Raw genomic sequence first — 12,503 nt, 5'->3', positions numbered from 1 at the left:
AATAATTCCTCAAGATGTCATTGCTAGTTCAGTTTCATACAAATTCTAAATTAGGTCATTGTCTTAAATCACACTATTGACTTATTTTTAACTATTAATATTTGAGATACTAACCCTCCATACTTAAGTCTACACTAAGTTTGATAATGATAATGACAGCTTTTTTTTTAGATTCATAGATAAAAGACTATTCATTTCTTTTCTCTATTTCATTTTTTAGTAATGGTAAAAACAAAATATCTTCTCTAGGCTTATTTAGCATTTGACTTTCTATTTTGGATAGATGTTTACATAATTTCTCATGCCCCTAGTAAAGACCACCACCACTCCTAATTTAAAAACTCTGTCTCTACCTTTATTCCAAATTAAGATAATTGATTAAGTTAATCTAGAGCTAATTTCAAAATATAAATTTTTGTATACAACTTATTGTATTCTTCATTTTTGATAATTCTGTTAAAGTCAAAATCAAGTCATACATTTAGTAAATGCTAAATTTCTATTTACCATACCCCCTAAATTGACTTTTGTCAAGTCTCACGACCAGCTGAAGATAATAAATCTTTATCATTTAAATACTTGTACTATTGTCAATAATTTATACTAATGATATTATGATATATGTCAGCATTTCATTCAATGCTAATATATTAAAACAGGGAGAAACAGGACCCCACAGGGTCACAATAAATCTTACAAAATATTTTTAAAAATTTTTCTTAATTGTAGTATTGAGTCTTACTGCTGCTGAACATGATTCAGTATATTAAATGAAATTTCAAAAATAGAGTTTAACCTGGTTATTATGGAAAGGTTAAAACCCTGACACAGAAAAGTAAATCTCCCAACTGCGGAGTTTACATCCATGCAGCTTCATGAGCTTGTCAGGTAAGTAAAAATTAGGATCAAACTTCTATAGGCCCATTTCTCAGGTCCACCTTTAATATGTTTTGTGCTGTGGACTGGAAAGTCCACCTATATAATCAGATTAATTGTCCTGACTGTAATGGTCAGTTACACCTATATGTTGATCCTGTGTAAACAGGCTGTCTGGGAGTATCTTTTGAGAAAAAGACAGCATATGAGAAAACTAAGCCAGCCAATCATGCTGGTCCTTAGAAATTAAGACTATATATCTGGACAATTGTCAAAATAGAATGACTATTGAAATAGAAACTTCCTATATAGGCCAGGCATTTACAGACTGGTCTCCTAGAATTGACAAGGATAATTGCAGAAGCCTTAACCCTCAGTGAGATGGCATCCAACAGAATGTCTGGTGCTTCTGCCTCCAGAATTTTTACATTACTGACCTAAAAGACTCCTTAATGTGATAATTGAGAGAAAGGATGGTTAAAAAATCCTGTAGCTTATAAAAGGTACAACTTGCCTCATTCCATCCCTAGTTACAGTAGTGGAAAGGACATTGATCCTTCATCAACTTTCCTTCATCCTATTGCCAGCTAGCATGCAGAAGTTAACGTTCAGGCTTTGAAACAGGTGCATGCCAATTAACCAGACCTAGGCAAGCTCTTGATTTCATGATCCTTGAAGTGAATACTTAAAACATTATTCATTGTTCCTACAATACAGCATTTGTGGCTATGTTTTAAAACAATATGTGATTTTTAAAAAATAATTTTACTTAAATTACCTCCAAGATCCCTCATAGTCAGATAAGTCCTGATGGAAGAATTGAAACTAAGTTAAAATCCTCTACAAACCATTGTAATGAATAATGTGAATGAGCCCTCTGCTCTATGGTTTGTGGAAAGGCTTGAATGTCATGCCAAATAAAAATGTCTATGTTACTATGGTCAAACACAATGCTTCCCAATAAAATTGGGAAATGATTAAGAATCTTCTGATGAGTATTTGACAGAATAATAATAATAACCTAGATCTTCCAAAGTTATGTTATTGAAATGATATGTTTTCTACTAATTCTTTTTGTGTTTCAATAGTAGATCATGACAACCTTGGACCAAGAATCCAGTGACTAAAATATATAATTCTATAGTTGCCTTTTTTCAAAAAAAAAATATATTAAGAAAGGGAGAATAAGTTTGGAGCTGCCCTGGATGCAGATGCCTTTAAGTCCTGATGCACCGGGTTCTGACCAATTACTGTCTTCAGTCCTGCACGGCAGTGCCAGGTCGCAGTAACTTGGGCATTGCTCCTGCTAAGAAAACAAGGCAAGGCTCCAGGTGTAGGCGACACCTTGCTAGGGTTGAGTTACACTTACCTATTTGTAATCCTACTCCTTGCCTCATTTGAATGGCTTCTCCCCAATGAAAGGGTTCAGCATATGCTCTTCACTCTCTTTCTTGCCTGCCTTGCTCCCCTGTGGGAGCTGCAGCTGAGGAGTGGTCAGTGAACCCAAAGAAAAGGTACTTTCTGAGCCTGTGTCTTTATTTATTCCTCAAATTCACTTGGAGTGACCCAGATTGGTTTAGTTGTGAGACGCAACACCTATCTATTTTCTTGAAATTGACATAACTTAATTCTTCTTTATAGTTGAATAAGACTCTTTGTATATATGCACCACACATTCATCTGTTGACGGACATCTACGCTAGTGCCATAGTTCGGCTATTGTGAATTCCACAGCTGTAAACATGGATATGCATGTATTGCTATAGCATGTTGAATTTAAGTTTTTGGGATAAATACTGACTAGTAGTATAGCTGGGTCAGATGATGCTTCCATGCCTAGTGATTAGAAGAACTTCCACATGGATTTCCAGAGTGACTGTACTAAAGTACAATATCACCAACAGTGTATATGAGTTTATTTACCCCCATATCCTTGTCAGCATTTATGATTATGTGTGTTCATGATGCTTGCCCTTTTAACTGGAGTAGGATGGACTCTCAGTGAAGTTTTAATATGCATTTTTATGATTCCTGAAGATGTTGAACATTTTTTTTATGCTTGGCCATTTAGTTTTATTTTTGTTTTAATTTTGTTTTTAGAGCTCCATGTATTTGCTTTTTCAATATATTTTAATAATAATAAATAATAAAATAATAATAAAAAATGGCCATCACATTTTTATTTGTGCAGTGCGAGGCCATCACCTCCAATGTCAGTGTGGTCAGGAGCTGTGTGCAGAAGTGCAAGGACAGCACAGATGTCCAGTCCCCAGCATCCCTGTGAGGGGTCTTCCCTGGCACTGCTCCAGGAGATGAACCCCCACCTTGCCTCTAACCTTGAGGAGCATGCATGAGTTTGACCTCCCGTGGTTACAGGTATTTCTGGCTCAGGCCACCTGCACCTTGCGGCTCAGTGGTCGAGTGCCCCTGAGTTCAATCCCTGGTACACTTCCCCTGCAAAAAAAAAAAAAAAAAAAAAAAACATTTATAGCCTGGCTAGAGAAAAAATAAAGAACTTTCCAGGAGAATAAAATGAAGGAAAGGTCAGTGAGCAATCACTTGCTGAAGCGATTTGTGCAGATGAAAGGGAATGCTGTGCTAACAAGAAGACAATAAGGAAACATCATGGAAGGCAGCGCAGAGGTTGGCAGGGCTGGCCCTCTCCATAGGAGCAGAGGCCTGAAAGGGAGTGTGTCTCAGAGAAGGCACCTGGTGCTCTCCACGGGCTGGCTGCCCAGGCCCTTTTCAGAATTGTGCTTCCTACTTTCTGGTAAAGCACTCCATGGCTACTTCCAGGGCACAAGTACACCCAGGTCCTGGTCATACTGACAGTAGAACTCAAGTGGCATCTACATGATGCTGGTTGTGTAGGCACCAACAATAGAGTCATGGCAGCTTTAAGTAAGATTCTGAAGGGCAACCTGGGATGCCAGGCTAACGTTGGCTGCAGGAGGAAGTGTCCTTGAGATCACCCAGTGCGGTGATGCCTGTTATATCAATGGGGATGGGGCCATCACCAGGACTGAGCTTGAGTAAGGCCACTAGCAGCATGCACTCGCAGACCTGGGAAGTCCCAAGTGTCAGTGCAAAGCCTCAGGGAGCATCTTCTTGGGATTTCAGACAGCAAAGCTGTGGGTGTGGTGCTGCCCAAGGCCCTGTGGGCCCACTCCCCACCACAAAACCAAGATTTTGAGACTGGGCTTCACATAAATGCAGTTTTCATTGTGAGGCAGGATAGGCTCTGCAGGCCAGGGTTGAGTGCTATGGTTTGAATATGCTTTGATCATGCATCCAACAGCCCACCTGTTTGGACTGAGGTCCTCAGGTGTTGATGTTGGAGGTGGTGGAACCTTTAGGAGATGGAGCCTGATGAAAGGCAATTGGGTCACTTAGGAACTGGTCCTGGAAGGGATGATGGTCTCCTAGAATGAGTTTTTATTTTTTTGTGTGTGAGATTGCATTGTTATGAACAGAGAAGGATAGGACCCTCCCACTCTCTGCCTTTCTCTCTCTCATGTGATTTCTTCTGGGTTCCTGCCGTAATGCCATCCACCATGAGGCCCTTAGCAGAGGACAATCCTGTGGGAAGAACTGATCTTGGACTTGAAGCCTCTAAAACTATGAGCTAAATAAACTTCTTCATCCTGCATTGTACAGCCTCAGGTTATAGCAATGAACAACAACATCCTAAAAGGCATGTGATGACATCACATGAGCTTCGACTGGCAGTTTCCTGATTAGTGTTGTTGAGTGCAGCTTATGCAGTTGTCGTCCATTTATATGCCTTTTCATGACAAATGTTTATTCAAATAATTTTCATATTTTTGATGTCTTTTAGTGCTTTAATACTGAGTTGTAGGAGTTCTTTATTCATTTTTAATATGATTTTTCCAATTGCAGCATTTTTTCAATTTTCACTGTGTTCTGAATGCCAGGCTTTTAAATACGGATGTTCCTCAACTTACAATGTAGCTGTGGGATGAAACTCCACTGTAAGTTGAGGTACAGTTATCATAGCTGACCTTCCGAGCACCTTAGCATACATAGCTAAGCTCAAAGTTCTTCCATTAGCCTAGCAGTGGGCAAAGCCATAGACATGAAGCAATGTGCAAATAGCTCATGCAAATCTAGTGAGTGCATTTTAATTGGAGAATTTAATTCATCTACCTTTGAGGTGATTGTTGGTAGGTAAGGTCTTGCTACAACCATTGTGCAACCTGAGCTTTATTTTATTATAGTTACTTTTGGTCTTCCTCCCTGCTACAGTATGGATGTGAGGTGTCCCCCAAAATTTATGCTAATGAGGAATATTCAGGGGGGAAATGATTTGATTATGAGAGCTGTAACCTAAAGGCTCACTTGGGCTGACTTACTTTGGACCCAGAGCAATGGACATGGCTGACTGTAGACTAAACCTCTGGAACTGTGAGCTAAAACAAGCTTTTCCTCCTCTTCTTCTTGTTAGCTGTTTTGATCACAGCAATACAAAGCTGACTCACTCTGTCTCTCTTACGGTCTGACCTTTGTGGTTTGGTGATTGTCTCCAGTAGTATGTTTATTCCTTGCTTATTGTTTGTGTGTTAAAGAATTTTGGCATTTATTTCAGTCTCCTAATTTGGCTTTGATTTTGCCTTGTTTATAAAAATTCTGACCAGGCTATCTATTTTCTCTGAGACTGTAGTCACTTCCATTGTTTCAGCCCTGTTTGGCACTCAGGTCCAGATTTTATGGTGGTCTGTTGTTGGTCTGTTGCCACTATTTCAATAGTAGAGATAAATCCAAGCCCTGGGTTTTCCCAAATGCACACTGGTGGTGGATTGTTCAAAAGAAATAGGGAAGTGCCTAGAAAGAGTAGTCTGTATCCACAAGTCTTTCCCTGGGGCCAGGAGAGACTCGGATGCTTCGTCCACAGATACCAGCCTGTGGCCAACAATTCTGTCAATCTGTCAATCTATGTTACATTCTTTGCACACAGCCCACCAAAAGCAGCACAACACTGGGGTAGGAAAAAAAAAAAGAAACCTCACACTGCTATTGGCTACCTCTTGCTGAGGCAGACTTGTGACCCAAGACCATAGCAACACAGCACAGGTGCTGTTGGCTGAAACCATGTCTATAGACTGGAGTTGCCTGTCTTTCCTGAAACTGGGGCTGTTCCGCAGTCTCCATTGATAGGCAAGCCTGGGTGTGGAGGCACTTAGGACCTGCCCAGTATTAGTTTTCACCTGGGAAACACTGAGTTCCAGGGCAAAGTCTTGCACTTACCACACTTTCCTGTTACCCAGAAGATGGGTCTTCTCCCACCCTGCTGCCTGAGGTCAGGATAATGTTGGTGAAGGCAGTCATTTGGCTACCCAGTGGATGCTGAGCTAGGTCACACCTGCCTCTCAGATTGGCAATGACTTGTGAAGTCTCAGGAGTGTGGTGAAGCCCACACTGAAGCTGATGTGGTGCAGGCTCACACACGAGTCCATCCCACAGTTCCCACCTTGTGCCAGAGTGACTCTAGAGTCCTATGTCTGAGCAGTTATCTGTTGAGATCTGCATTGCCCAAGGTTGGCCTCGGCCATCTAAACTGGTGCTTAACTGGGATATGCCAAGTCTCCCAGCCACAGAGGCCTGCACAGACTTAGGAGGAGGTGGTATGACCTGGGCCCCCTCTGAGGCTGGGAGCAATGCACACTGAACTGTGAGTCTGTGCCGCAGTCCGACTGCAGCAAAATAACCGGGGGTGGGGCTGGGGGGGTGACGAGCAACTTGTGTAGATTGATACAGCAGGAATGGGAGCCGTTAATTGTAGGACCACAGAGGTATTTATACATTCCACACAGCTTATCTTAATTAACATAAACTAGATACAGCAGTCAACCAATAAGGAATCTCCACACTCAATGGCTCGCAGGCGTTACTTCACAAACTACTCCCTCTGGCAATATGCCAGGCGCCATCCTGACTTGTTTACAGACCCTAACAAGTCTGTGCCAGTAGTGCTCAAGTGGCATGTGCTCTTTGGCTGCTGTGACCAAAAGACCTGACAAGAACTTTTTAGAGGAGGAAAGTTTGACCCTTACAGTTTCAGAGGTCTCAGTCCATAGACAGCCAGCTCCATTGCTCTGTATGCAAGATGAGCAGAACATCAGGGCAGAAGAGTGTCACAGGAAAGCAAGCCAGAACATGGGTTTCAGGAAGCAGAGAGACTAAGCTTGGCTCACCAGGGACAAAATATAAACCCCAAAGGCAGTGACCTTCCTCCTCCAGCCACACCTTCCTGCCTATAGTCACCACCCAGTTAATCCATTCAAGAGGATTAATGCACTGATTAGGTTAAGACCCTCATAACCCTATCATCTCTCCTCCAAACTTTCTTGCATCTTCTGACACATGACCTTTCTGGAGACAGCTCATAGCTAAACGATAACAGTAGATCTTGGTCTTAAATGGGTCTAGAGGCTCCATCTGCACTGTGGCCTGTTTACAGGGCCTTCTGTGCTTTATCTCACTGAGACAGGGCTGGCACTAGAATCTTAGACAAAGCTTTTGCTGTCTTTCATGCCTAGCTGATCACTGAGTGGAGTCTTGCTCCCAGGTCAGCCTCTGAGGTTGGTGGAGGAGTGCAGGCCTTCAGCTGCCTGGCCTAGTGAAGTTCCAGGCTAAGTCCATGGGAATGGCCTGTCAGAAGGGGTGGAGCCTTGCCTATACAGGGTGTTACTGTAGTGGGCCTGGGCCTGGGTTTCATGTCTAAGCCCCAAACTTTATTCTCTCTTCCTCCCTGAAAGGGGAGGCAACTCTCCCCATGCTGGGCTTCTAGGAGTTAGGGCGGGTGACTTGGGCAACTCGTTCCTTCCTGCCCACTTCAAGAAGTATTTCTGGCTTCTCCGAACCACCCCTTTGCCTGCGGACTTCTCTGGGGCCAGCAGCCGCCCGACTAGGGGCCCGGGGCCACGGGCTCAGCAGACCACCATGGGCTCGGTGTCCAACCAGCAGTTTGCAGGTGGCTGCACCAAAGCGGCGGAGAAGGCGCCCGAGGAGGCGCCGGCGGACGCGGCCCGGGCAGCAGACGAGCCACAGTTGCTGCACGGTACCGGCATCTGTAAGTGGTTCAACGTGCGCATGGGGTTCGGCTTCCTGTCCATGATCGCCCTCGCCGGGGTCGCGCTCGACCCCCCAGTGGACGTCTTTGTGCACCAGAGTAAGCTGCATATGGAGGGCTTCCGGAGCCTGAAGGAGGGCGAGGCAGTGGAGTTTACCTTTAAGAAGTCTGCCAAGGGCCTGGAATCCATCCGTGTTACTGGCCCTGGTGGTGTGTTCTGTATTGGGAGTGAGAGGCCGCCAAAAGGGAAGAACATGCAAAAACGCAGATCCAAAGGAGACAGGTGCTACAACTGTGGTGGGCTAGATCATCATGCCAAGGAATGCAAGCTGCCACCCCAGCCCAAGAAGTGCCACTTCTGCCAAAGCATCAATCATATGGTAGCCTCATGTCCACTGAAGGCCCAGCAGGCGCCCAGCTCCCAGGGCAAGCCAGCCTATTTCCGGGAGGAAGAAGAAGAGATCCACAGCCCTGCCCTGCTCCCTGCAGAGGCCCAGAATTGAGCCATAGCGGGTGGGGGCTATTCTTTTGCTATCAGGAGTTCAAGGAGCAGGCATCAATTGGCAGAGTGGAGAAAGTGGGGATAAGGGTGGGTTGGGGGTAGCTGGCAGTGCCAAGTTTCTCAGGCCGGGGTTCCCCTGCATCATCCCATCTTCCCTTTCAGTGGGGGGAAGGGGCGAGGCAAAGGAACTCCAGCCATGCTCTATCGAAATGCAAGTAAGGGCTTTGGGGCAAAGCCACCTTAAAACCTGTGTGCTTTATCTGATTCTTCACCCCAAAACCTCTAGCTTTTGAAAGTGGCCTGGATGATAGGGAGGTTGTTTTCCTTTCAAAGAAGGAAATGTAATAATATTTCCCTTGCCAGGGCATGAAACAGTTAACACAAAAGATCAGATGAATGGACCCAACCCACAAACTACCACATCCTGTGGGAGAATCTCAGGAGCAAAGCAGGATTTTCACATCTTGTTACCTTCCTCATAATCCAATCTTGGGATATAGTGCTGGAAACTGTCCCAAGTCATGGGTTGTGAGGATAGGCAAAAGGGGTGGTTGGGGAAACAGCTGCAGACCCACTGCTCCTAGCTCACTCCCACTCTTTCTGGGCCAATGTGATTTTATTTATTTGCTCCCTTGGATAACTGCACCTTGGGTCCCGCTTTCTCCAGGATGCCAACTGCACTATCTGTGTGCGAATGACGTATCTTGTGCATTTTAACTTTTTTTTCCCCCTTAATATAAATATTCTGGTTTTGTATTTTTGTATATTTTAATCTAAGGCCCTCATTCCTGCACTGTGTTCTCAGGTACATGAGCAATCTCAGGGATAAGGCGGCAGCAGCTCCAGGTCTGCACAGCAGGAATAATTTTTGTTGTTGTTTTTATCACCATGGAGAGCAACCATTTGGAGTGCACAGCCTATTGAACTACCTCATTTCTGCCAATTAGAGCTTGCTTTTCTGCTATACTGTCCTCTTGAAACCCCCTCCACCTTAAATGTTTCATAGGAGACTAGGTTTTAATTGAGTTGCCCCATGACTTGATCTCCTTGTACTGGAAGACTGGAAATTAGTCTAAACAAAAAAAAAGTGGTGCAGGGAAGTTTGAGAGGTGGGGGCCAGGTTAACAGGTCCAGAGAGGAAGCCAAAGTTAAGTGATGGTTGTCTAATGCTAAGGCATGGAACTTGCTTTATAGACCCATCCTTCACCAGATTAGCCTAGGCCTACCATGTACAACAGGGTGTATATGTGTTTTTGTTTTAAAATTTTTTTAAAAAAGGAGAGTAAGGATGAGTTCAAAGACCAGTACCCTTATCCCACCCTAGGAAGGCTATATGAACAAAGGGCTAAAATCCTTAACCTTCCAAAACTCTTGGCTTCCAGGGAGACCCATAGCAAGGACTCTATGTGGCGCCCAGAGCCAGTGTCCTGCCCTGCTGCAATAATTATGAGTAGTGTCAAGGTAGCTAAAAGAGGAAAGAAAGGGGGTTTCGTTTACATGCTGTGAGATCACCGCAAACCTACCTCACTGTGTTGAAATGGGATAAATGCAATAGAACGCATTGGGTGGTATGTGTCTGATCCTGGTTTCTTGTCTCCCCCAGATGCTGCCCCCCTCTAGTTATTATATTTGTCTGGGCTTTGTAGGACTTTACTGAGTCTCTGAGTTGGTGATTGCTAGGTGGCCTAGTTTGTGTAAATATAATGTGTTGGTCTTTCTCCATGTTCTTTTGGGGTTTTATTGTTTACAAACTTCTTTTTGTATTGAGAGAAAAATAGCCAAAGCATCTTTGACAGAAGGTTCTGCACCAGGCAAAAGGATCTGAAACATAAGTTTGGGGGGCCCTCTTCTTGAAATGAGGGTCTTAAACCATCTTTTATGTTCCTCTTTCCCTGTTTGCTATTTTGGGTCAGATCTTCTGTCCTAAAAGCCTGACTCTTATCCTACCTTCTTCCTCAAAAGAAAACCTACATACACATTTAATCCTTTGAGTGTCTCTACAACTCTTAAATGACTTATGCAGAATTCCTAAAGAAGCTGGGATTCCCTGCCCCTTGTTCCTAACCTCTGGAGTCAAGACCAGCTCTTGATGCAATTCATGCCAAATACCACACTACTGTTTACATGGATCAAACCTACTTAATCTGTAATTCTAAAGTAGAGAGAAGCAATTGGGGGCTTTCCATGTACAAAGTGGGGTCAGGAGACCAGGAAAGAAAATATGAATGTATGTTCAAGTCACTCAGGAACTTTTATTCAGGTGCAAGAAACTTATGTCAAAGTGGCCACAAGATTGTTTAATAGGAGACGGACGAATGTAACTCCATGTTTACTGCTAGAAACCAAAGCTTTGTGTGAAATCTTGAATTTTATGGGGAGGGAGGGAGGGAGGGTGGGAAAGTATGTACCTATCTGTTCTTTCCCTGATCTCTTCCCCTCATTCCTGAAATACAGGAGACTAAGCCCCCTTGGGCTTTGGTGACCCCCACCATTGGGGTGTTTTTATATTATGATTTGATTTTGCTGTACCCAGATACTTTCTTCCTTTCCTATTTTCTAATCATTTTATAACACACATTCTGACTCTTCCCTTCCTTCTCCTCTCCCTGGGAAAATCAATGAATAAAGACTTATTGGTACTCAAAAAAAAAAAAAAAAAAAAAAAGAAGTATTTCTGTTATACTAAAAAAGAGCACCACCTTCTCTCACTTGTTTTCTTTTTAGCTCTTTTGAAGATAGTTTGGTGCATGAATGTTATGGGTTGAATATGTGGTGTTCTCCCAAAACTCATGTGTGATACAATGCAAGTACGTTCAAAGTTGGAATGATTAGGTTAGAGAGCCTCACCTAAGCAGTGGATCTATACTTCAGCCCTGGTGGGAAGCGCTGTATGTGTGTGTGTGTGTGTGTGTGTGTGTGAGTGTGCACACGCGCATGTGCGCCTGCTTCCAGGCTGTCATGTCCTGAGCTGATTTCCTCTGCTGTGCCCATCTGCCATGACGCTTACCTCTCCACAGGCCCAGACCTACGGAGTCCTCTGAACATGGACCGAACCTCTGAAACCCATGAGAGCCACATAAACTTTTTCTCCTTTACATTGTTCTCAGGTCTTTTGCTTACAGTGATGAAAAACTGACCAAAATAATGGATATCTGTTCGGCTTGGAGTTTCAGTTGCCATTTTGCTTCATTCTTATTTATTCATTTTTATTTAAAGTAAAGGCATTAAAGTAAGCCTTAAATATATATGTATATATGTGTGTGTATGTGTGTGTGTAAATGGGCTAAGCCATGACACTGCAAAGCAAACCTGCTAAAAGGATTCTTTATTATAATTTAAAATTCATTTTTCTTCAATTAATAGTTGTATAGATTGCAGAATTATAAATCATCCTAAAGTTTAGTCCATTAACAGAGATAGTTTCTCATACAAGATTTTTGTCATTTCTGTATTTCAGGAATTTGAGGATGGTTGAGTAGCTGTGGCTCTTAATCTCTTGTGAAGTTCTAGTTGCTGCTGGTTTTACAGGGGCCAGACTGTCCACTTCAAATTGGTTCATCCACATGGATATGAGCAGGAGGCCTAAAATTCCCTCCACGGGCCTCTCCACAGAACTGCTTGAATGCCCTCACGGCCTGGCGCTATCATGTTTCACAGTGAGTTATCCAGCAGGCCAAGAGGACACCTGCTGTCCACTGCAGGATGTGACTTGGGATGCTACTTAACACTGACTGCACTGGATTCTGGGAGCATGGCTGTTACTCACTGAGGAAGATCTATGCAAGGGTACCAATAACAGGAGCAAGGATCACTTCTGACCACACTGAAAACAGTGAAAACACAGTGAAACGAAGAAACTCAAGTTCTGCCCCTTCCCACTCAGTCACCTCCAAAACCATCTACTTATTTTTTTACAAGATATTTATTTTACCTGCTGAAGAACTTTGTACAGATGGAGATGTGCACTTTTTTTTCTGTCTGCCTTTTTTGATTAGCAAAATATATCTGGGAATCATCTACATATTGCACATTGTA

At 43.3% G+C, this 12,503-nt stretch overlaps 1 pseudogene; it reads left to right on the top strand.

The window, feature by feature from the left end:
* The first annotated feature begins 7,836 nt into the window (after nucleotides 1–7,836).
* LOC114084522 (protein lin-28 homolog A pseudogene) lies at nucleotides 7,837–8,469 on the top strand (annotated as a pseudogene).
* The last annotated feature ends 4,034 nt before the right edge of the window (nucleotides 8,470–12,503 follow it).

The sequence above is a fragment of the Marmota flaviventris genome, assembly GCF_047511675.1.
Source record: "Marmota flaviventris isolate mMarFla1 chromosome 5 unlocalized genomic scaffold, mMarFla1.hap1 SUPER_5_unloc_1, whole genome shotgun sequence".
NCBI lineage: Eukaryota > Metazoa > Chordata > Mammalia > Rodentia > Sciuridae > Marmota > Marmota flaviventris.
Note: the sequence above shows the minus strand (reverse complement) of the source record. Positions and strands in the feature narration are given on the sequence as shown.